Source organism: Erpetoichthys calabaricus, chromosome 4 (assembly GCF_900747795.2).
Source record: "Erpetoichthys calabaricus chromosome 4, fErpCal1.3, whole genome shotgun sequence".
In the NCBI taxonomy this organism is placed as follows: domain Eukaryota; kingdom Metazoa; phylum Chordata; class Cladistia; order Polypteriformes; family Polypteridae; genus Erpetoichthys; species Erpetoichthys calabaricus.
Genome location: NC_041397.2, coordinates 114,072,165 through 114,091,731, shown reverse-complemented (window position 1 = coordinate 114,091,731; position 19,567 = coordinate 114,072,165).

Sequence of the window (19,567 nt, the reverse complement as noted above, 5' to 3'; positions counted from 1 at the left end):
CCTAATCACCCTAGATCTGAAATCACGCAGTATTTATCAGTCATTGCAAGATCTGGACCTTGGAACTACATAGTGTAATAAATTGTCATCTACTGTAAAAAATGGTATAATAGCAAGGTTGTAAAAAAAATGCATCTGCAGTATCCGACTTCATGACCTAAATCTATGGAACTGCAGAGGGAGATGGAATTTTTTTAGGGTTGCCAGACATCCCTTATATATGGGACATGTCCCATATTTGATAAATTTGTCCCCTGTCCCATACTGACCTTTCAGGGACACCCAAATGTCCCATATTTAGTTCATTTTCAAATTTCGTAATAAAAATATATTTTTAGTACCTTCTTACGGTAGTTAGTAGTAACTTTATAAGTAATTATACTTTCATTTCTCAGATTCTCTTGATGAAAATAACTGAAATATAACGAGGAAACTAGTGTTTGCTGCCTGTTTGCAACTTATTCAGTTGCTATGGTTGGCTGAGGACAGCGACATTGTTACCGTTTTGCTCTCCAGTCAGGCTGCTGTGCAGTTCTATATATATATTGCAACATATTGTGTCAACAAAGTGTGTTGTTACTACTTGCCACGGACCACTTTTTTTCTAACTTAAAAACTAATCCATCCATCCATCCATCCCAAGATGCCAAAACGTAAGTGTAAACCTCGTGATGAATATTCCAGCAAATGGATATTTATCAAACAAGGCAGAAGTTGTTTTGAAGAAAACTGTGGTGTATGTAATTGCACTTTCAGTATTGAACATGGCGGGAAGTCTGATATCCAGCAACACATTATGTCTCTTCTTTAATATAATATATTGGTCTGGGTTTGTAGGGGGCATGTATAAATTTATATACATATAGTAATATAGAGAGAATTTTTAAGAGTGTCCCGTATTTCTAATTTTCTAATCTGGCAACCCTAAGCTTTTTACATCCATAGGTAGTTATATCTTTCGACAAATCAAAACTGGCAGGGGGTGCCTATGTCTAATGCACAATTACAGAGAGCTTTTATCACAAATGATGATAGCAGGACTCAAATGGGAATTAAGTTACTTTCGTTCAGGGCTGAGGAAATGTGGACTGACCTCCCCAATGTAGCAGCCTCCCTGTGTTGCTGGAGACGTTTGACAGTTACAGTGTACAGCAAGTTAGAATATAAAGACTTGGAAGGAAGCTGTAAATAGTTCAATCTTGATTAAAGAAGTTTACTGTTCTACAGATAAAATTTGGTTAAGTAGGCTTTTTTTATTTGAACGCAACATTCATGATGAAACAGTAATATATTAAATAGGTTAATGCATTTGGTAGCATATATGAGATTAAAAAGATAATTCCTACAGTATGTGCACAAAATGTGCTGTGTGTCACCATGACGTTTGTAATTATATTGCATGGAGTTACAAATGTAAGCTTATTATGTTGCTTAGCCTGAAAGAAGACAAACCGTAACATACATAATCAGATAGGCTTACCTTCTTTGTTTTTTGTTTATAACACAATGAAGCATTTCTTTATTCATTTATTTTTTTGCCTTAAAGGTTCTGACTTGTTGCATTAGTAATAAAGAGATACAGTACTGTTTTTTTTTCTGGTACTTTTCTTATAAATATTTTAAGATGTTAGCCGTTTTTATATAGTGACCTACATGCAGAATACAGTTGAATTTTACCTTACAGGCAGAGCAAAACCTTTGCTTAAATATTCATGTCGTTGAAACACAGGCAGGTTACATGACTATGCTACACTATTACTGTACTATATTCAAGATGAGTCAGGGAATGAACTTGTAGCAGTCAAATTTTCTGTATAACTCTTTATTCATTGTCCTTTTCAAATCTTAATAAAGGACATTTGAACATTTTTTCACTTTAATTTTTCTCGGTGGAAATAACTACTTAGAGTTACATTTTGAAGGATGAAGCACCAACAGGCTAAGTGCCTTGGCCCAGGTCAAGCCAATGGCACAAACCAAACCTGTGGCCTTATGGTTTTCCCTCAGACCCATTGCCTACTCAACTATATGGCAGTTCTCTCCCATTTGAAACCTACTTATTGTACTGTCTTCCTATCCAATACGATTCACAATGGACTTCATAAAGAGTCAAAGCACATTCAAGGACTCAAAGGTGAAGCTTTTCTACAAGGCAGGAACCAACCTGAGTAAGAGTCCAGTTCATAGCTAGACACAATTTAACAGACAAGACATTTTTAACTGAGACAGGACACCAGGAAATGATCCATTAACCAGATCATTTATTGCACACAATCACGTAGCACATTTGGAGAGCAAGACAGAATACACTACTAAATTAAGCAGTTGATGAAATGGGAAATGTACCTTTTAACAGCGAATAATAGAGTAGAAGCTATTTTTATATCTAAAGAAATCAGAACACTAAACATGATGACATTTAAATTGTTTTCAAATAATAATCAACTGCATCCACAGTCATGTAAAATGGTGACCTCTGCAAGTAATTTAAGGCAATTTGACAAGAGATTACTCATAATAATAAAATCAATTACAGCAGTTATTGTGACAAAAACCTCAAAATTGCTCAAACTACCCTTTAGTAATTCTTTTTACTTTATGGAGCTCTCTTCCATTATATCAGACCACACTAACACTATACCTGAATGTTATTGATTTCATATTTTAGACTTTTATAAAATTAGCAAAAATGTAGGAATAGAATAAAACTCATGATAAAGTCTCTCCAATACAATTCTATATTTTAAATTAAAGTACAGTATATTATACCAGTAGGTGAAGAATTTTCATCATACAAAATACTGCAGAGTTCACCCCAAGATAAGTGAATGTCTGTTTTAAAATGGAGGCCAATTCAATGGGGATTTGGAGGCCTTGGGTTAAACAGCTCAGCATTTTAAGTTCAGGTAAGCTCTCCTCCTCATGAACCTTCAGATCTCTTTCCCTTTAAGTAGCATTAATAAAAGTGACTCCTGTCATGACCTAATGTCTGAGTTTATGACTCTTTGTACTTAATACAAAATATGTATTCTGGAAGCACTGGTTGGGCTTTAGTTCCTCAGGTTCACCGAGTTAATTTCTCAGCTCTTTATATTGTGCACTGTAGTGTCACTTGGTAAGCCCACTTTTTTATTCTGAGCAAGAACTACAGAAAAATGAATCTATTGCAGATATATTCTTTATTGTTCAGCAGTCCATCTGGACGTACATTGTACATATCTGCTTGACATATTTTTTCATTAGGGATTGTTCTTTCTGTTATTGTTTTTGAATTAATTCAAAGGTCCCTACAGTCCTACTCTCTACCACACTACTTGATCATTTATTCCATGTGTCTTTGATTCCCTGCGTGAAGGAAAACCTTATAATGTGTGTGTGTGAAGTTTACCCCTAACAAATGTGTTCTTGTTGAAAAAACTCATTTTAAAGTAACAATTGATATCCACCATACTAATTCCTTCCACAACTGAAAACGTTTCGGTCATGTCACATCTTAATGTCCATTTGGTTAACCTTTCTCCGATAGCACATTCTGTACCTTGCAGTCCTGGAGTTCTCTGCAGTTCTTCTAGTGCTGCTATATGTTTTTTGTAATATGGGGACCTAATGGTACACAGTACTCCAGATGTGGCCTCACTAGTATATCACATAGCTTAAACATGACCTCTCTTGACAGGCCATAACCTAAAAAACCTATTAGTCTTCTTAGTGGCTTCTGCACACTGATGAACATAGTGATGAGGTCATTATGGCTTCTAGGACCTTCTCATAGGTGTACGTTCAAGTTTCAAACCTTCCATTATGCATTCAAATCTAATATTTTTACTTTCCACATGTAACACTTTTCATTTACTTACATTAAATTTACCTAAGTCTGTATTTTGTCCAAGTCTTTCTGTAATGATTCAGTGGATTCTTTATTATTTGCTATTCCACCTTATTTTACATACTGAATCTTGAATTCCAAAGAAGAGGTACATTTTCAGGAAATATGACTTTGTGTGATACATGCAATCCAAAAACAAAACCGAACCATGGTGCACATCTTAGAAAATTTCTCAAAACTGAGAGCATTGGCTACAGATATTCTAGAAGTAAATTTAAATGCATTACATTTATTGAAGTGGTTTGGCAGTAGAGAGAGGTGGTTTAAGTGATATTCTTGGATGGTTTATAGTAGAATACATCATTCTTCTGAGTTGATGCAACAGATATTTTGCACACCCTCATTACAGTATGTAGAAGACAGAAAGGTTTACAGTTGATGAGTCTATAATCTGCTGGCCAGAAGTACTTTTATTATGCAAATGTAATAGGCTTGAGTGAGAATTTATATAGATAGATAGATAGATAGATAGATAGATAGATAGATAGATAGATAGATAGATAGATAGATAGATAGATAGATAGATAGATAGATAGATAGATAGATAGATAGAGTGCATCCGGAAAGTATTCACAGCACATCACTTTTTCCACCTTTTGTTATGTTACAGCCTTATTCCAAAATGGATTAAATTAATTTTTTTCCTCAGAATTCTACACACAACACCCCATAATGACAATGTGAAAAAAGTTTACTTGAGGTTTTTGCAAATTTATTAAAAATAAAAAAACAGAGAAATCACATGTACATAAGTATTCACAGCCTTTGCTCAATACTTTGTCGATGCACCTTTGGCAGCAATTACAGCCTCAAGTCTTTTTGAATATGATGCCACAAGCTTGGCACACCTATCCTTGGCCAGTTTCGCCCATTCCTGTTTGCAGCACCTCTCAAGCTCCATCAGGTTGGATGGGAAGCATTGGTGCACAGCCATTTAAAGATCTCTCCAGAGATGTTCAATCGGATTCAAGTCTGGGCTCTGGCTGAGCCACTCAAGGACATTCACAGAGTTGTCCTGAAGCCACTCCTTTGATATCTTGGCTGTGTGCTTAGGGTCGTTGTCCTGCTGAAAGATGAACCGTCGCCCCAGTCTGCAGTCAAGAGCGCTCTGGAGCAGGTTTTCATCCAGGATGTCTCTGTACATTGCTGCAGTCATCTTTCCCTTTATCCTGACTAGTCTCCCAGTTCCTGCCACTGAAAAACATCCCCACAGCATGATGCTGCCACCACCATGCTTCACTGTAGGGATGGCATTGGCCTGGTGATGAGCGATGCCTGGTTTCCTCCAAACGTGACGCCTGGCATTCACACCAAAGAGTTCAATCTTTGTCTCATCAGACCAGAGAATTTTCTTTCTCATGGTCTGAGAGTCCTTCAGGTGCCTTTTGTCAAACTCCAGGCGGGCTGCCATGTGCCTTTTACTAAGGAGTGGCTTCCGTCTGGCCACTCTACCATACAGGCCTGATTGGTGGATTGCTGCAGAGATGGTTGTCCTTCTGGAAGGTTCTCCTCTCTCCACAGAGGACCTCTGGAGCTCTGACAGAGTGACCATTGGGTTCTTGGTCACCCCCCTGACTAAGGCCCTTCTCTTCCGATCGCTCAGTTTAGATGGCTGGCAAGCTCTAGGAAGAGTCCTGGTGGTTTCGAACTTCTTCCACTTACGGATGATGGAGGCCACTGTGCTCATTGGGACCTTCAAAGCAGCAGAAATTTTTCTGTAACCTTCCCCAGATTTGTGCCTTGAGACAATCCTGTCTCGGAGGTCTACAGACAATTTCTTTGACTTCATGCTTGGTTTGTGCTCTGACATGAACTGTCAACTGTGGGACCTTATATAGACAGGTGTGTGCCTTTCCAAATCATGTCCAATCAACTGAATTTACCACAGGTGGACTCCAATTAAGCTGCAGAAACATCTCAAGGATGATCAGGGGAAACAGGATGCACCTGAGCTCAATTTTGAGCTTCATGGCAAAGGCTGTGAATACTTATATACATGTGCTTTCTCAGTTTTTTTATTTTTAATAAATTTGCAAAAACCTCAAGTAAACTTTTTTCATGTTGTCATTATGGGGTGTTGTGTGTAGAATTCTGAGGAAAAAAATGAATTTAATCCATTTTGGAATAAGGCTGTAACATAACAAAATGTGGAAAAAGTGATGTGCTGTGAATACTTTCCAGATGTACTGTAGATACTTTATTAATCCCAAGGGGAAATTCACATACTCCAGCAGCAGCATACTGATAAAGAACAATATTAAATTAAAGAGTGATAACAATTCAGATATAACAGACAGACAATAACTTTGAATAATGTTAACGTTTATCCCCCCTGGTGGAATTGAAGAATCGCATCAGTCTGTCAGTGGAGCAGGACAGTGACAGCAGTCTGTCGCTGAAGCTGCTCCTCTGTCTGGAGATGACACTGTTTAGTGGATGCAGTGGATTCTCCATTATTGACAGGAGCCTGCTGAGCGCCCGTCGCTCTGCCACAGATGTCAAACTGTCCAGCTCCGTGCCTACAATAGAGCCTGCCTTCTTCACCAGTTTGTCCAGGGAACTAACAGAAGCATTCTTAAGTCATAATAAACTATAATAAAGCTCAGTTTAGTAGTAACCAAAACTTAACCATATTTATAAAACATGAAAGAAATAAAATGTTAGTGGAATAAAAAGAATGCTGTACTTTACCTGCATATAACTGTCCAGAAAAGCTCTGCATTACACATGAAACTAGATGATGAACAAGGGTTTCTCTTTCATAGCCATCCTTAATTAAACATTGATTTAGCCTACTTATAAAGAAGTATATGCCAGAATCACTATAAAATGCTGTTCACCATAAAAGTCATAATAGGTGACACACATATGATACCATGCTCATTTATCAAAATATTTGAGATAAAGTGATGGATGGCTCTATGCTTAAAAATTCATAAAATGCATTTCAGACTATTTAAATAAGCATGGTGGTTGAATGTTAATATGTATCAGTATCCATATATGCTTTTTATTCATGCACTTTATGTGACATTATGAGTTTTACTATTGCTATGCTTGCATTTAGCTAAATATATAAAGTAAACCAACTTATAAAATATGGTTTGTAGCAATGATTAATTTTGATTTTACAATATTAAAAGTAAGCTTGTTTTTTACTTGGAAAACATTGTCAATATAAAACAGATTACATTTCTTACTGTAAATGAAGCAACTGAAGTCTGCCGCAAGGATCTGGCACTCAAATGAACTGACTTAATTTCTATTCAGTTGTAATTGGCTTCCCCAGTGCAACATAATTAGCTTGTGAACGCTTCTGAATGAGATCTGTTATCTCAGACTATAAGGGTCTGGTTCTAATTAGGTCCTTCCACTAGCTTTCTTGGTTTGATTCATTTGACATATTAATTCAACTAATTTGTACTGCAGCATTTACTCTTAGAAATGTGCATAACCGCCGGAGAGAATACAAGGAAATGCATCCGGTTAGTCTATTTAGCAGACTCCCTTTAATGTACTGCCTTTGTATCTCTGCTCATGATCAGAGACGAGGAACGGATGATAGATTAACAGATAAACTGAAAGCTGCTTCTGCTTCCAAAACTTAGCAACTCCTCCCACTACTGCAGTCCTGCCCTGACTCTTCTCATACAGAAAAGCTCCACCATTAAGCCCATTTGTTTGTCTTTTAGTTTTCAATATACAGTGCATTCGGAAAGTATTCACAGCGCATCACTTTTTCCACATTTTGTTATGTTACAGCCTTATTCCAAAATGGATTAAATTCATTTTTTTCCTCAGAATTCTACACACAACACCCCATAATGACAATGTGAAAAAGTTTACTTCAGGTTTTTGCAAATTTATTAAAAATAAAAAAACTGAGAAATCCCATGTACATAAGTATTCACAGCCTTTGCTCAATACTTTGTCGATGTGCCTTTGGCAGCAATTACAGCCCCAAGTCTTTTTGAATATGATGCCACAAGCTTGGCACACCTATCCTTGGCCAGTTTCGCTCATTCCTCTTTTCAGCACCTCTCAAGCTCCATCAGGTTGGATGGGAAGCGTCGGTGCACAGCCATTTAAAGATCTCTCCAGAGATGTTCAATCGGATTCAAGTCTGGGCTCTGGCTGGGCCACTCAAGGACATTCACAGAGTTGTCCTGAAGCCACTCCTTTGATATCTTGGCTGTGTGCTTAGGGTCGTTGTCCTGCTGAAAGATGAACCGTCGCCCCAGTCTGAGGTCAAGAGCGCTCTGGAGCAGGTTTTCATCCAGGATGTCTCTGTACATTGCTGCAGTCATCTTTCCCTTTATCCTGACTAGTCCCCCATTTCCTGCTGCTGAAAAACATCCCCACAGCATGATGCTGCCACCACCATACTTCACTGTAGGGATGGCATTGGCCTGGTGATGAGTGGTGCCTGGTTTCCTCCAAACGTGATGCCTGGCATTCACACCAAAGAGTTCAATCTTTATCTCATCAGGCCAGAAAATTTTCTTTCTCGTGGTCTGAGAGTCCTTCAGGTGCCTTTTGGCAAACTCTAGGCGGGCTGCCATGTGCCTTTTACTAAGGAGTGGCTTCCGTCTGGCCACTCTACCATACAGGCCTGATTGGTGGATTGCTGCAGAGATGGTTGTCCTTCTGGAAGGTTCTCCTCTCTCCACAGAGGACCTCTGGAGCTCTGACAGAGTGACCATCGGATTCTTGGTCACCTCCCTGACTAAGGCCCTTCTCCCCCGATCGCTCAGTTTAGATGGCCGGCCAGCTCTAGGAAGAGTCCTGATGGTTTCGAACTTCTTCCACTTACTGATGATGGAGGCCACTGTGCTCATTGGGACCTTCAAAGCAGCAGAAATTTTTCTGTAACCTACCCCAGATTTGTGCCTCAAGACAATCCTGTCTCGGAGGTCTACAGACAATTTCTTTGACTTCATGCTTGGTTTGTGCTCTGACATGAACTGTCAACTGTGGGACCTTATATAGACAGGTGTGTGCCTTTCCAAATCATGTCCAGTCAACTGAATTTACCACAGGTGGACTCCAATTAAGCTGCAGAAACGTCTCAAGGACGATCAGGGGAAACAGGATGCACCTGAGCTTAATTTTGAGGTTCATGGCAAAGGCTGTGAATACTTATGTACATGTGCTTTGTCGATTTTTTTATTTTTAATAAATTTGCAAAAACGTCAAGTGAACTTTTTTCACGTTGTCTTTATGGGGCGTTGTGTGTAGAATGCTGAGGAAAAAAATGAATTTATTCCATTTTGGAATAAGGCTGTAACATAACAAAATGTGGAAAAAGTGATGCGGTGTGAATACTTTCCGGATGCACTGTATATATTTAACACAAAGATGCTATGACCACTTAAAATCCTTCCATATATGATCTACCCAGTAAAGGGTACAGGTAGTGTCAAAAAATTCTTTTAAAGGTGAACTGCAAACATTAGGTCAAGTGAGAGCATGGTTTCCCACACTAGAGGGATAAATAAAAGAGTCATAATGCTCAAACTGAAATATTTTCTTGAATTGAATTCCTTAAGAAATCAGTTTCTTTTGTTAGGAAGCCTCCCCTTTATTGTTACATAAAGTTGACCTCATGAAGCAAGAATCATCAATAAATAACATGGCTACTATACACGATGTGCCACAATGTACATGTCTGGAAGCAACAAGCACTACAGCAATAATAGCTCAGAACAGAGAAACTGTTGATATCAGAGTGGATTTCAGAGTGGCCGAACTTTCAGTTATATGAATTACAAGCAGGATGGGGTGGGTCCAGGACGTCCAGTGATGTCAGTGGTAGAACCGCCGCCAACCTTCCATTCTGCATAGGCAGGAAAAGAGAAGGCATTAGAACACAGTGCTAACTCCTGGTTCGGTGGGTAACTAGAATCAGCTTAAGTTGCAATCCATGCACATACACGCTACATATATATATATACAGTATCTTGTATATAAACGTCTATGCGTGGAAGTGTGTGTGTCTGTTTCCCCGGCCTGGAAGTGCGAGGCTACAGCATGAAGCTCAAAGAGCCAGCAGGGCGGCCCCAATTTAACGAGTCAGAAGAAGAAAGAAGTTCAAGGCTATAGCAAGAAACTGAAAGAAAGCTACTCCATTGCCAAAATGAAACCACTGAGGAAAAACAAACGAGAGAGAAACTCGCTTAGCCGCTAATAGACAAGAGCGGCAAGCATGTCTGAAAAATGAAACCGCCAACTCTGCATTTCAATTTTTTTTCTGATGATTTCAATAGTTTCTAGCAGCCTGGGCTTTTTACAGTATATATATATATATATATATATATATATACTGTATATATATATACTAGCTGTGTAAGCCCATGCTGTAAAAAGCCTGGTGTCCTAGAAACTATTGAAATTATCAGGTAATTGAAAGGAACTACTTTGGGGGTTTCGTTATGCTGGCGTGCTCACCTCACTTGTGTATTAGTGGCGGGAGGAAAAATAAAAAGGATACTGTTTTCTCACTTGCGTAAGAGTTTCTCTTTTTTTCTCTGCAGTTTTACTTTGGCTACGGAGTTGCTTTCTTCTTCCGATTTGTTAACTTGGGTCCGCTTGGGTCTGAGCTTCATGCTGTAGTTACCTCGCACTTTTGGGCTGGACAAACAGACATAAACACTTCCACGCATAGACATTTAGTTTTCTGTTTCCTCGGAGGTGGAGCCCTTGCCCTGACTCCACCTCTCACTTCTGGGACAGACAGACACACACACACTTCCATGAATAGACATTTATATATAAGAAGTGCAAGGCTACAGCATGACGCTCAAAGAGCCAGCAAGGCGGGCGGAAGTTAATGAGTTGGAAGAAGAAAGAAGTGCAAGGCTACAGCATGAAGCTGAAAGAAAGTGACTCAGTCGCACTGTGAAACCGCCGAGGAAAGACAAACTTAGCCACTAATACACAAGTGAGGCGAGCACATCGGCAAAACGAAACCTCTGAGGAGATAAAAACTCGCTTAGCCACTGATAGACAAAGGGGTGAGCACGTCCGCAAAACAGAACCGCCACACCTGCATTTAATTTTTTTTTTGACAATTTGAATAGTTTCTAGGAGCTCAGGCTTTTTACAGTACTGGCTTACACAGCTAATATATATATATATATATATATAATAGAAAATATATAGGCGACATTTTAGCATTTATGTTTATACATTTTAATTGCTGATTTATATTGTACTAGTTGAAGTACCCAGCATTGTTTGAGTATATGTGTATGATGCGTTAAGGTAAGAAAGAAAATATTTATGCATTTGGTCACTGCTCGATGAAATGCTAGAGTCCCATCTATCATCTACACTATTGCTCTGATAAGTCTCAATTTCTCTCATGAGTTGAGAGTTTGTTCTTTTTTGTATGTTTTGTTTCCAAAACTGCTGTAACTCCTTGTCAGGGTGGTACTATGAACTAATTCTTTGCATTTACTGGTTTAATGTGGTTTCACAAATACATCTTTAATATCACATTAATAAATATTATGGCTTGTTGAATAAACCATGTACCACAGATAGCATCTACAGTAGTTGTGTCAGGGGGAATTGGGGTTTACAAACATCACATCAGGTTTCTAAATTGTACTGACTAGCAAGGAAAATTCAGTCTGCTTTGAAGAGAAGGACTGGGAGAATAAACATGTACAGAAAAGCAAAGCTAAGGTCAAAACTGGTAATCAACAACACCAACAACAGTATTTATTTCTATAGCACATTTTCATACAAAAATGTAACTCAAAGTTATTTACAAGATGTCAAAGAGAAAGTTACAAGAAAAAAGAAACAAATAAGATTAGGCAATAATATTAAAGAAAAAGTAACAAAGAAAGAAAAAAAACAAATGAATCTAAGCAATCTTAACAACAGATAAATATCAAGTAGAAGAGTAGTGTTCTAATATTCAGTGTCATGATGAAAGTTTCTATGGATGAGTAAGATGGCCAGGAGGACAGAAAAAACTAAACAAAAATAACAAGCAAAAACTCTATTTAGGCTGGAGAAAAAAAATCTGCAGGGGTTCCAAAAGATCGCCCAGTCCCCACTGGGCATTCTACCTAACATAAATATTCTTAATTCATTCCTCTTTGTTTCCAGGTGTCATATGAGAGGACATGATGAAGTTGGACATATGGACAGCTGAGACACCCACCTTCATTCCATCATCACAGGTGGCTGCCTGGTGCTTTGATCAGGTGGTGGTGGCATAGATCGCCACCACAGAAGAACTGGAAAAGACAGCTGAGAAAAGTACAGATTAGTTTAGATTGTGGATCCCTGAGGAAAATGATAATTCTATTCCCATGCAGTATATTAGGAATACAATTAAAATGTAGCTATGAAAAAGCCATATTAAAATAATGAAGTTAGCAGTTTTTTTTAAATGTCCCATGGTATAAGGCTGGTGAGTTGCTATAGGTAAATTATTCCAAATTTTAAGTGCATTACAGCAAAGAGTATCCTTACCACTTCTTGTAAGCTTGGCTCTTGGAATTATAAGCAGACCACCATTAGAAGAGCTAAAGTTACGACTTGAGGTGTAGAGGGACAGGCATTCCAAAATAGACGAAGGGGCAAGACTAGTTAAGGCTTTGTAAACCATTAGTAGTTTTTTAAAGTCAATTTTAAACGACGTGTGTAACCAATGTAACAATACTAAAACTGGTGAGATGTGCTAAGATTTTCTTTTCCTAGTTAAGATTCTGGTAACTGCATTCTGCACTAATTGGAACTAATTGACATCTTTCCTGGGTAGCCTTGTAAGGAGTGCATTGCAGTAATCTAGTCGACTAAATACATGACCTAATTTTTCGGCGCCTTGTAGTGTTATAAGAGGTCTAACTTTTGCTATATTCTTTAAGTGAAAAAAATGCAGTGTTAGTAATCTGGTTAATATGTAAGTTAAAGTTTAGGTCACATTCAATGATTACCCCTAATTTCTTTACCTTGACTTTTAAACCTAAGGGATCAAGTTTATTCTAATACCCTCACTATTTTCATATTTGCCAGCAACTAAGACTTCTGGTTTTTTTCCCTTATTTAGTTATTACTTATCCATTTGGAAATACTGCAAAGAATTTGGATCAGTGAGCCAAGAGCATTTGGGTCATCTGGCGATATCGATAAATAAAGCTGTGTGTCATCTGCAGAGCTGCGGTAATTCACCTTATGCTTTGGTACCCAATAGACCCATCCACATAAAGGATCTGGAAAGAACTTTTAGTTATTTAGAGTTGTAACAGGCTCCATACTGTAAATAGCCATGAATAGATGGTAACAGATTTATGAAATACTGATGGGTCCTGATTTTAAAAGGACTCGAGTTATACAGGCTAAGTTGAGGTTTTCTTAATCTGTTAGTGTCCTGCAGCCTACCATAAATGAAAGATTTTCTACATATTAAGAAGTTTTTCAAAGCACAAAGAACCAACTTCATGCGCAAAGAATGCTTCCCAGAATGAAATGCTGCTTTGTCAAGCAATAGTCCTACAAGAAACCACCAAACCCATTGAAGAACTATAAAGTGCCATTAAAGAACCAGTATATTTAAGAGTGTACCCATCATAGGCATACAAAGTCAATGAAATTAGTTAGTCAAATTTTATTTAAAAGAAAATGGTATTGTCAAAATTGGTCATGTTTGCTAGTATTACAGCCAGAGATGTTAATTTAAGCTTGTAGTTGACTTCATTATGTGTTGCGGGAACATTCCTAGAGATAGCTCTGCAAAGTTAACTTATGTGACAAGCCTATAACGTCTTTTTAAGTGTATTAGAAATTCTGGTATGAATTGTTTTTCTTCATTCTGTTTATTCAAGTAAACCTATTAATGTATTTATTTGCCAGTTCAAGGAAAACAACTCAATGAAATAGAGGAGGACATTACCTCTTGAAAGTTCTTTTTACAGTGCCTACAAAAAGTATTCAACCCTTAGAAGTCACATATTCAGTTAAATGGAGATCCCCTGTCTGTAGTCAAGGGGTTTCAGTTGATTGTAGTATGAATGCCCCTTAAGGGGAAGTTCCTGCTTGTGGCGAATCAGCATCATTGCCTAATTTATACAATGAAGACAAAAGAATATTGAAAACAACTCTGTGAAAAGGTGATTGAAAAGCACAAGTCAGGGGAAAAAGAAAAGAAAAATCCAAGTCAGTGAATACTCTTTGGAGTCCATGTAAATCAATCATTGAGAAATGGAAGGATTACGGCACAGCTGTAAATCTGCAGAGAGCAGGCTGTCCACTAAAACTAAATATGCAAGAAGAAGACCAGTGAGGGAGCCATTTGCAATGAGTTAGGTTTCAGGTATGCTATGAGGAAACAAAAAAAATGATAGACTGCTTATTTTTTGTCATGAAATGAAAACCAAATAAAGGTGCACTTTAAAGAATACCAGCTGAGTTAAATAGCCTTGCCCAAGGCAGAAAATAGAAAGGTCAAAAGTGATTACAAATAATATATTACTAAAATTATTACCTTCCTACTCTATTTTGTATTGTAATCGGTGGAAGATTGATAAGCTAGATTGTCATCAAGTCCTCCTACAAATTTAAAAGCTTCAAACTCTTTTTGGAGAGTTTTGTCAATACATGACTGTGCCAGTCCAGTGTGAAAAGCTGTACATAAAGCCTCAAACACATACATTGGTGATTGTGTGCGATTTATTCCAGTTAGTGTGGCTAACTTTGCTTATTTTTCTGCACAGTATTGTTGAAACTGAATCTGATGCCTTTAAGGCATATGTCACATGAGTACTCTTCAAGCAAATAACATTTGCAGTTGTCCAATATGACTGATTCTTTAATCAGAACCTGCAGTCATATGAAAAAGTTTGGGAACCCTCTCAGCCTGCATAATAATTGACTCTACTTTCAACAAAAAAGATAACAGTGGTATGTCTTTCATTTCCTAGGAACATCTGAGTACTGGGGTGTTTTCCAAACAAAGATTTTTAGTGAAGCAGTATTTAGTTGTATGAAATTAAATCAAATGTGAAAAACTGGCTGTGCAAAAATGTGGGTCCCCTTGTAATTTTGCTGATTTAAATGCATGTCACTGCTCAATACTGATTACTTGCAACACCAGATTGGTTGGATTAGCTCATTGAGCCTTGAACTTCATAGACAGGTGTGTCCAATCATGAGAAAAGGTATTTAAGGTGGTCAATTACAAGTTGTGCTTCCCTTTGACTCTCCTCTGAAGAGTGACAGCATGGGATCCTCAAAGCAACTCTCAAAAGATCTGAAAACAAAGATTGTTCAGTCTCATGGTTTAGGGGAAGGCTACAAAAAGCTATCTCAGAGGTATAAACTGTCAGTTTCAACTGTAAGGAATGTAATCAGGAAATGGAAGGCCACAGGCACAGTTGCTGTTAAACCCAGCAGGTCTGGCAGGCCAAGAAAAATACAGGAGTGGCATATGCGCAGGATTGTGAGAATGGCTACAGACAACCCACAGATCACCTCCAAAGACCTGCAAGAACATCTTGCTGCAGATGGTGTATCTGTATATTGTACTACAATTAAGCACAATTTGCACAAAGAACATCTGTATGGCAGGGTGATGAGAAAGAAGCCCTTTCTGCACTCACGCCACAAACAGAGTCACTTGTTGTATGCAAATGCTCATTTAGACAAGCCAGATTCACTTTGAGTAAGTCGAGTGTAATTGTGGAAAACCATTTAGATCAGTTAACATCAAATGTAAACACAGAAAACAATTTAGATGAGCTAACATCACATTATAATGTGACCTTGAGAGATGCTCTGGACACAGTGGCTCCCCTTAAAACAAAAGTGATCAAAGCACATAGAAACTCTCCCTGGTTTAATGAAAACACTCGAGCTCTTAAATTAGAGTGTCGAAAACTGGAACGCAGATGGAGAACAACAAAGCTACAGGTCTTTCAAATTGCATGGACAGAGAGTGTTAATAAATACAAAAAAGCCCTCTTTAAAGCTCGGCCAGAATATTATTCTACATTAATAGATAGCAATAATAAAAATCCTCGGGCACTGTTTAGAACAGTGACTAAATTAACAAATGGAAATTCAGATCAACAGTGCAAAATACCAACAGACATTAGCAGTACAGACTTTATTAACTTCTTCAATGAGAAAATTAAAAATATAAGATCCCAGATCTCTGCATCACAGTACAAACCAAATACTAGCTTAGCAGACCCTGTCTCACATTGCACTCAGCACTTTAGTAATTTTAATCCTGTAACTGAGCAGGAAGTCTTAAGTTTAATTTCTAAAATGAAGCCCACTACTTGTTCCCTAGATCCAGTGCCAACAAAACTAGTAAAAAGTGCAATGGATGTTCTTGCAGCGCCTATCCTAAACATTATCAATAGTTCATTATTGCATGGCACAGTACCAGATGCACTAAAAGTCTCAGTCATTAAACCATTACTTAAAAAGTCAGACCTTGACCCACACATACTTAATAATTATAGGCCTATTTCAAATTTACCGTTTCTCTCTAAAATACTAGAAAAAGTAGTCGCCAGTCAGCTTCAGACACACCTTATGCATTACAATTTATTTGAGAAATTCCAGTCTGGTTTTCGCACTGGTCATAGTACAGAAACGGCACTAACACGGGTTGTAAATGACATTCTGATATCCTCTGATGAAGGAAACTCATCCGTAATTATGTTGTTGGACTTAAGTGCAGCATTTGACACCATCGACCATTCTATTTTACTGCACAGGCTAGAAAATGATGTTGGGCTTACAGGCACCGTGCTCGCTTGGTTTAGTTCTTACTTATCAAATCGATTCCAATATGTACAGAAATGTGCTGACAGTACTCCATCATTATACACAGAAGTTCAATATGGTGTCCCGCAGGGCTCAGTACTGGGACCTTTACTGTTTTCACTGTACATGCTTCCACTGGGATCTATCATTAGGAAACATAATGTTAATTTTCACTCGTATGCAGATGACACCCAGTTATACCTTTCATTTAAATCAAATGAAGTTTCTCCAATGTGGTCTTTAATTAGTTGTGTTAGTGAATTAAAGGAGTGGATGAATAAGAACTACTTGTCTTTAAATACAGATAAAACAGAGATGTTAATTGTTGGAGGGAATGATGCTGATCACAATAATATTTTGTCATCATTTAACTCAATGGGAATCCCAGTCAATTTTACTGAATCAGCCCGCAATCTAGGAGTTATCTTTGACTCTAGCATGTCATTTAAAGCGCATATTACAAAGTTGTCCAAAACATGTTTCTTCCATCTTAAAAATGTTAGGAAATTAAGGCGCTTTTTAAATAAACAGGATTCTGAGAAACTAATTCATGCATTTATCTCTAGTAGGATTGACTACTGCAATGCGGTGTTCACTGGATGTTCAAACTGTTCTTTATACAGCCTCCAGTTAATCCAAAATGCGGCTGCGAGAATTATTACAAGAACAAGAAAATACGAACACATAACTCCAGTTCTTAAATCCTTACACTGGCTCCCGGTTAAGTTCAGGGCAGATTTCAAAATCCTTCTTTTAACATATAAATCATTAAATGGTCGAGGTCCGGCTTACTTGTCTGAACTTATCATGACTTACAAACCAGAGCGCACATTAAGATCTCAAGATGCCGATCTGCTTATGATTCCAAGGATTAATAAAATAACAGTGGGGGGTCGAGCTTTTAGTTACAGGGCCCCTAAACTGTGGAATGGTCTGCCTGCTACTATAAGAGATGCCCCTTCGGTCTCAGCTTTTAAATCCCGGCTGAAGACTCACTACTTCAGTTTAGCATATCCTGACTAGAGCTGCTGATTAACTGTACAGACTGCAATTCTGTTGTTAGTCATTAGCACTTAAACCTAAGTAACATGACAGTTATAATTGTATACTAACCCTCACTTATTCTGTTTTTCTTCTCGGTACTCAAATGTGGCACTTGGTGCCACGGCCCACCTGCCAAGTTGTTTTGCCTGCCTAAGGAAAAGTCATCCCAGATGGAGGATCGCAGGAATCGTGGGAGAGAGGGGTCCTTTCATCGGATTGGCTGGCCCAGCACTGTTTCAGCTGTGGAATGGCCAAATGGGGGAGGCAGCTTGAAGGATGAGGTCTCCAGGACTCTATACAAATACAAATCTTATTATGGGATATATCTTCTACTGTTAAATTCTGCTCTGTACTTCTAAAATTTATATATATTTTTTTTTATTTCTTACTATATTGAGAAATTGTTCTGTGTACTGTACTGTATTGTATTGACCCCCTTCTTTTGACACCCACTGCACGCCCAATCTACCTGGAAAGGGGTCTCTCTCTGAACTGCCTTTCCCAAGGTTTCTTCCATTTTTCCCTACTAGGTTTTTTTGGGAGTTTTTCCTTGTCTTCTTAGAGAGTCAAGGCTGGGGGGCTGTCAAGAGGCAGGGCCTGTTAAAGCCCATTGCGGCACTTCCTGTGTGATTTTGGGCTATACAAAAATAAACTGTATTGTATTGTATTGTATTCTGGAACAAAGTGCTTTGGACTGATGAGGCAAAAATTGAGTTATTTGGTCATAACAAAAAGTGCTTTGCATGGCGGAAGAAGAGCAAGAAAAACACCAGCTACCTCAAATTTGGAGGTTCCATCATGCTGTGGGGCTGTGTGGCTAATTCAGGGACTGGGTCCCTTGTTAAAGTCGAGGGTCGGATGAATTCAACCCAATATCAACAAATTCTTCAGGATAATGTTCAAGCATCAGTCACAAAGTTGAAGTTACGCAGGGGTTGGATATTCCAACAAGACAATGACCCAAAACACAGTTCGAAATCTACAAAGGCATTCATGCAGTGGGAGAAGTACAATGTTCTGGAATGGCCGTCACAGTCCCCTGACTTGAATATCATCGAAAATCTATGGGATGATTTGAAGCAGGCTGTCCATGCTCGGTAGCCATCAAATTTAACTGAACTGGAGAGATTTTGTATGGAAGAATGGTCAAAAATACCTCCATCCAGAATCCAGACGCTCATCAAAGGCTATAGGAGGCGTCTAGAGGCTGTTATATTTGCAAAAGGAGACTCAACTAAGTATTGATGTAATATCTCTGTTGGGGTGCCCAGTTATGCACCTGTCTAATTTTATTATGATGCATATTGCATATTTTCTGTTAATCCAATAAACTTAATTTCACTGCTGAAATTCTACTGTTTCCATAAGGCATGTCATATATTAAAAGGAAGTTGCTACTTTGAAAGCTCAGCCAAAGATAAACAAAAATCTAAAGAATTAAGAGGGGTTCCCAAACTTTTTCATATGACTGTAACTCCTCTTTAACTCAGCTTTTCTGATGTTACTATTTCATCTATCAACAATACAGTGCATTATTTGAACTCCCAGGAGCATTTCTTATAGAGAAATAAAGTATCACAACTATATACATGTATTAAAATATTTTAAAGATGTCCGAAATTAAGGAACTCTGCCTTGAGTTTTAATTTTTAGGGCAACTAATTTGGGTTACATGAAAAGAAAATTTCTCCTTGAGGATTAATACAGTGTACCAAACACCAAACAATTTGACAAAATAGCTTCAGTTTATCGAAGTTGTAAGTAAAATACAACACAAAACTGCTAAAGGTATTTGTACCATTACCAGCAAAATATTAATGATATTCCAGGGTTGTTATTTCAACG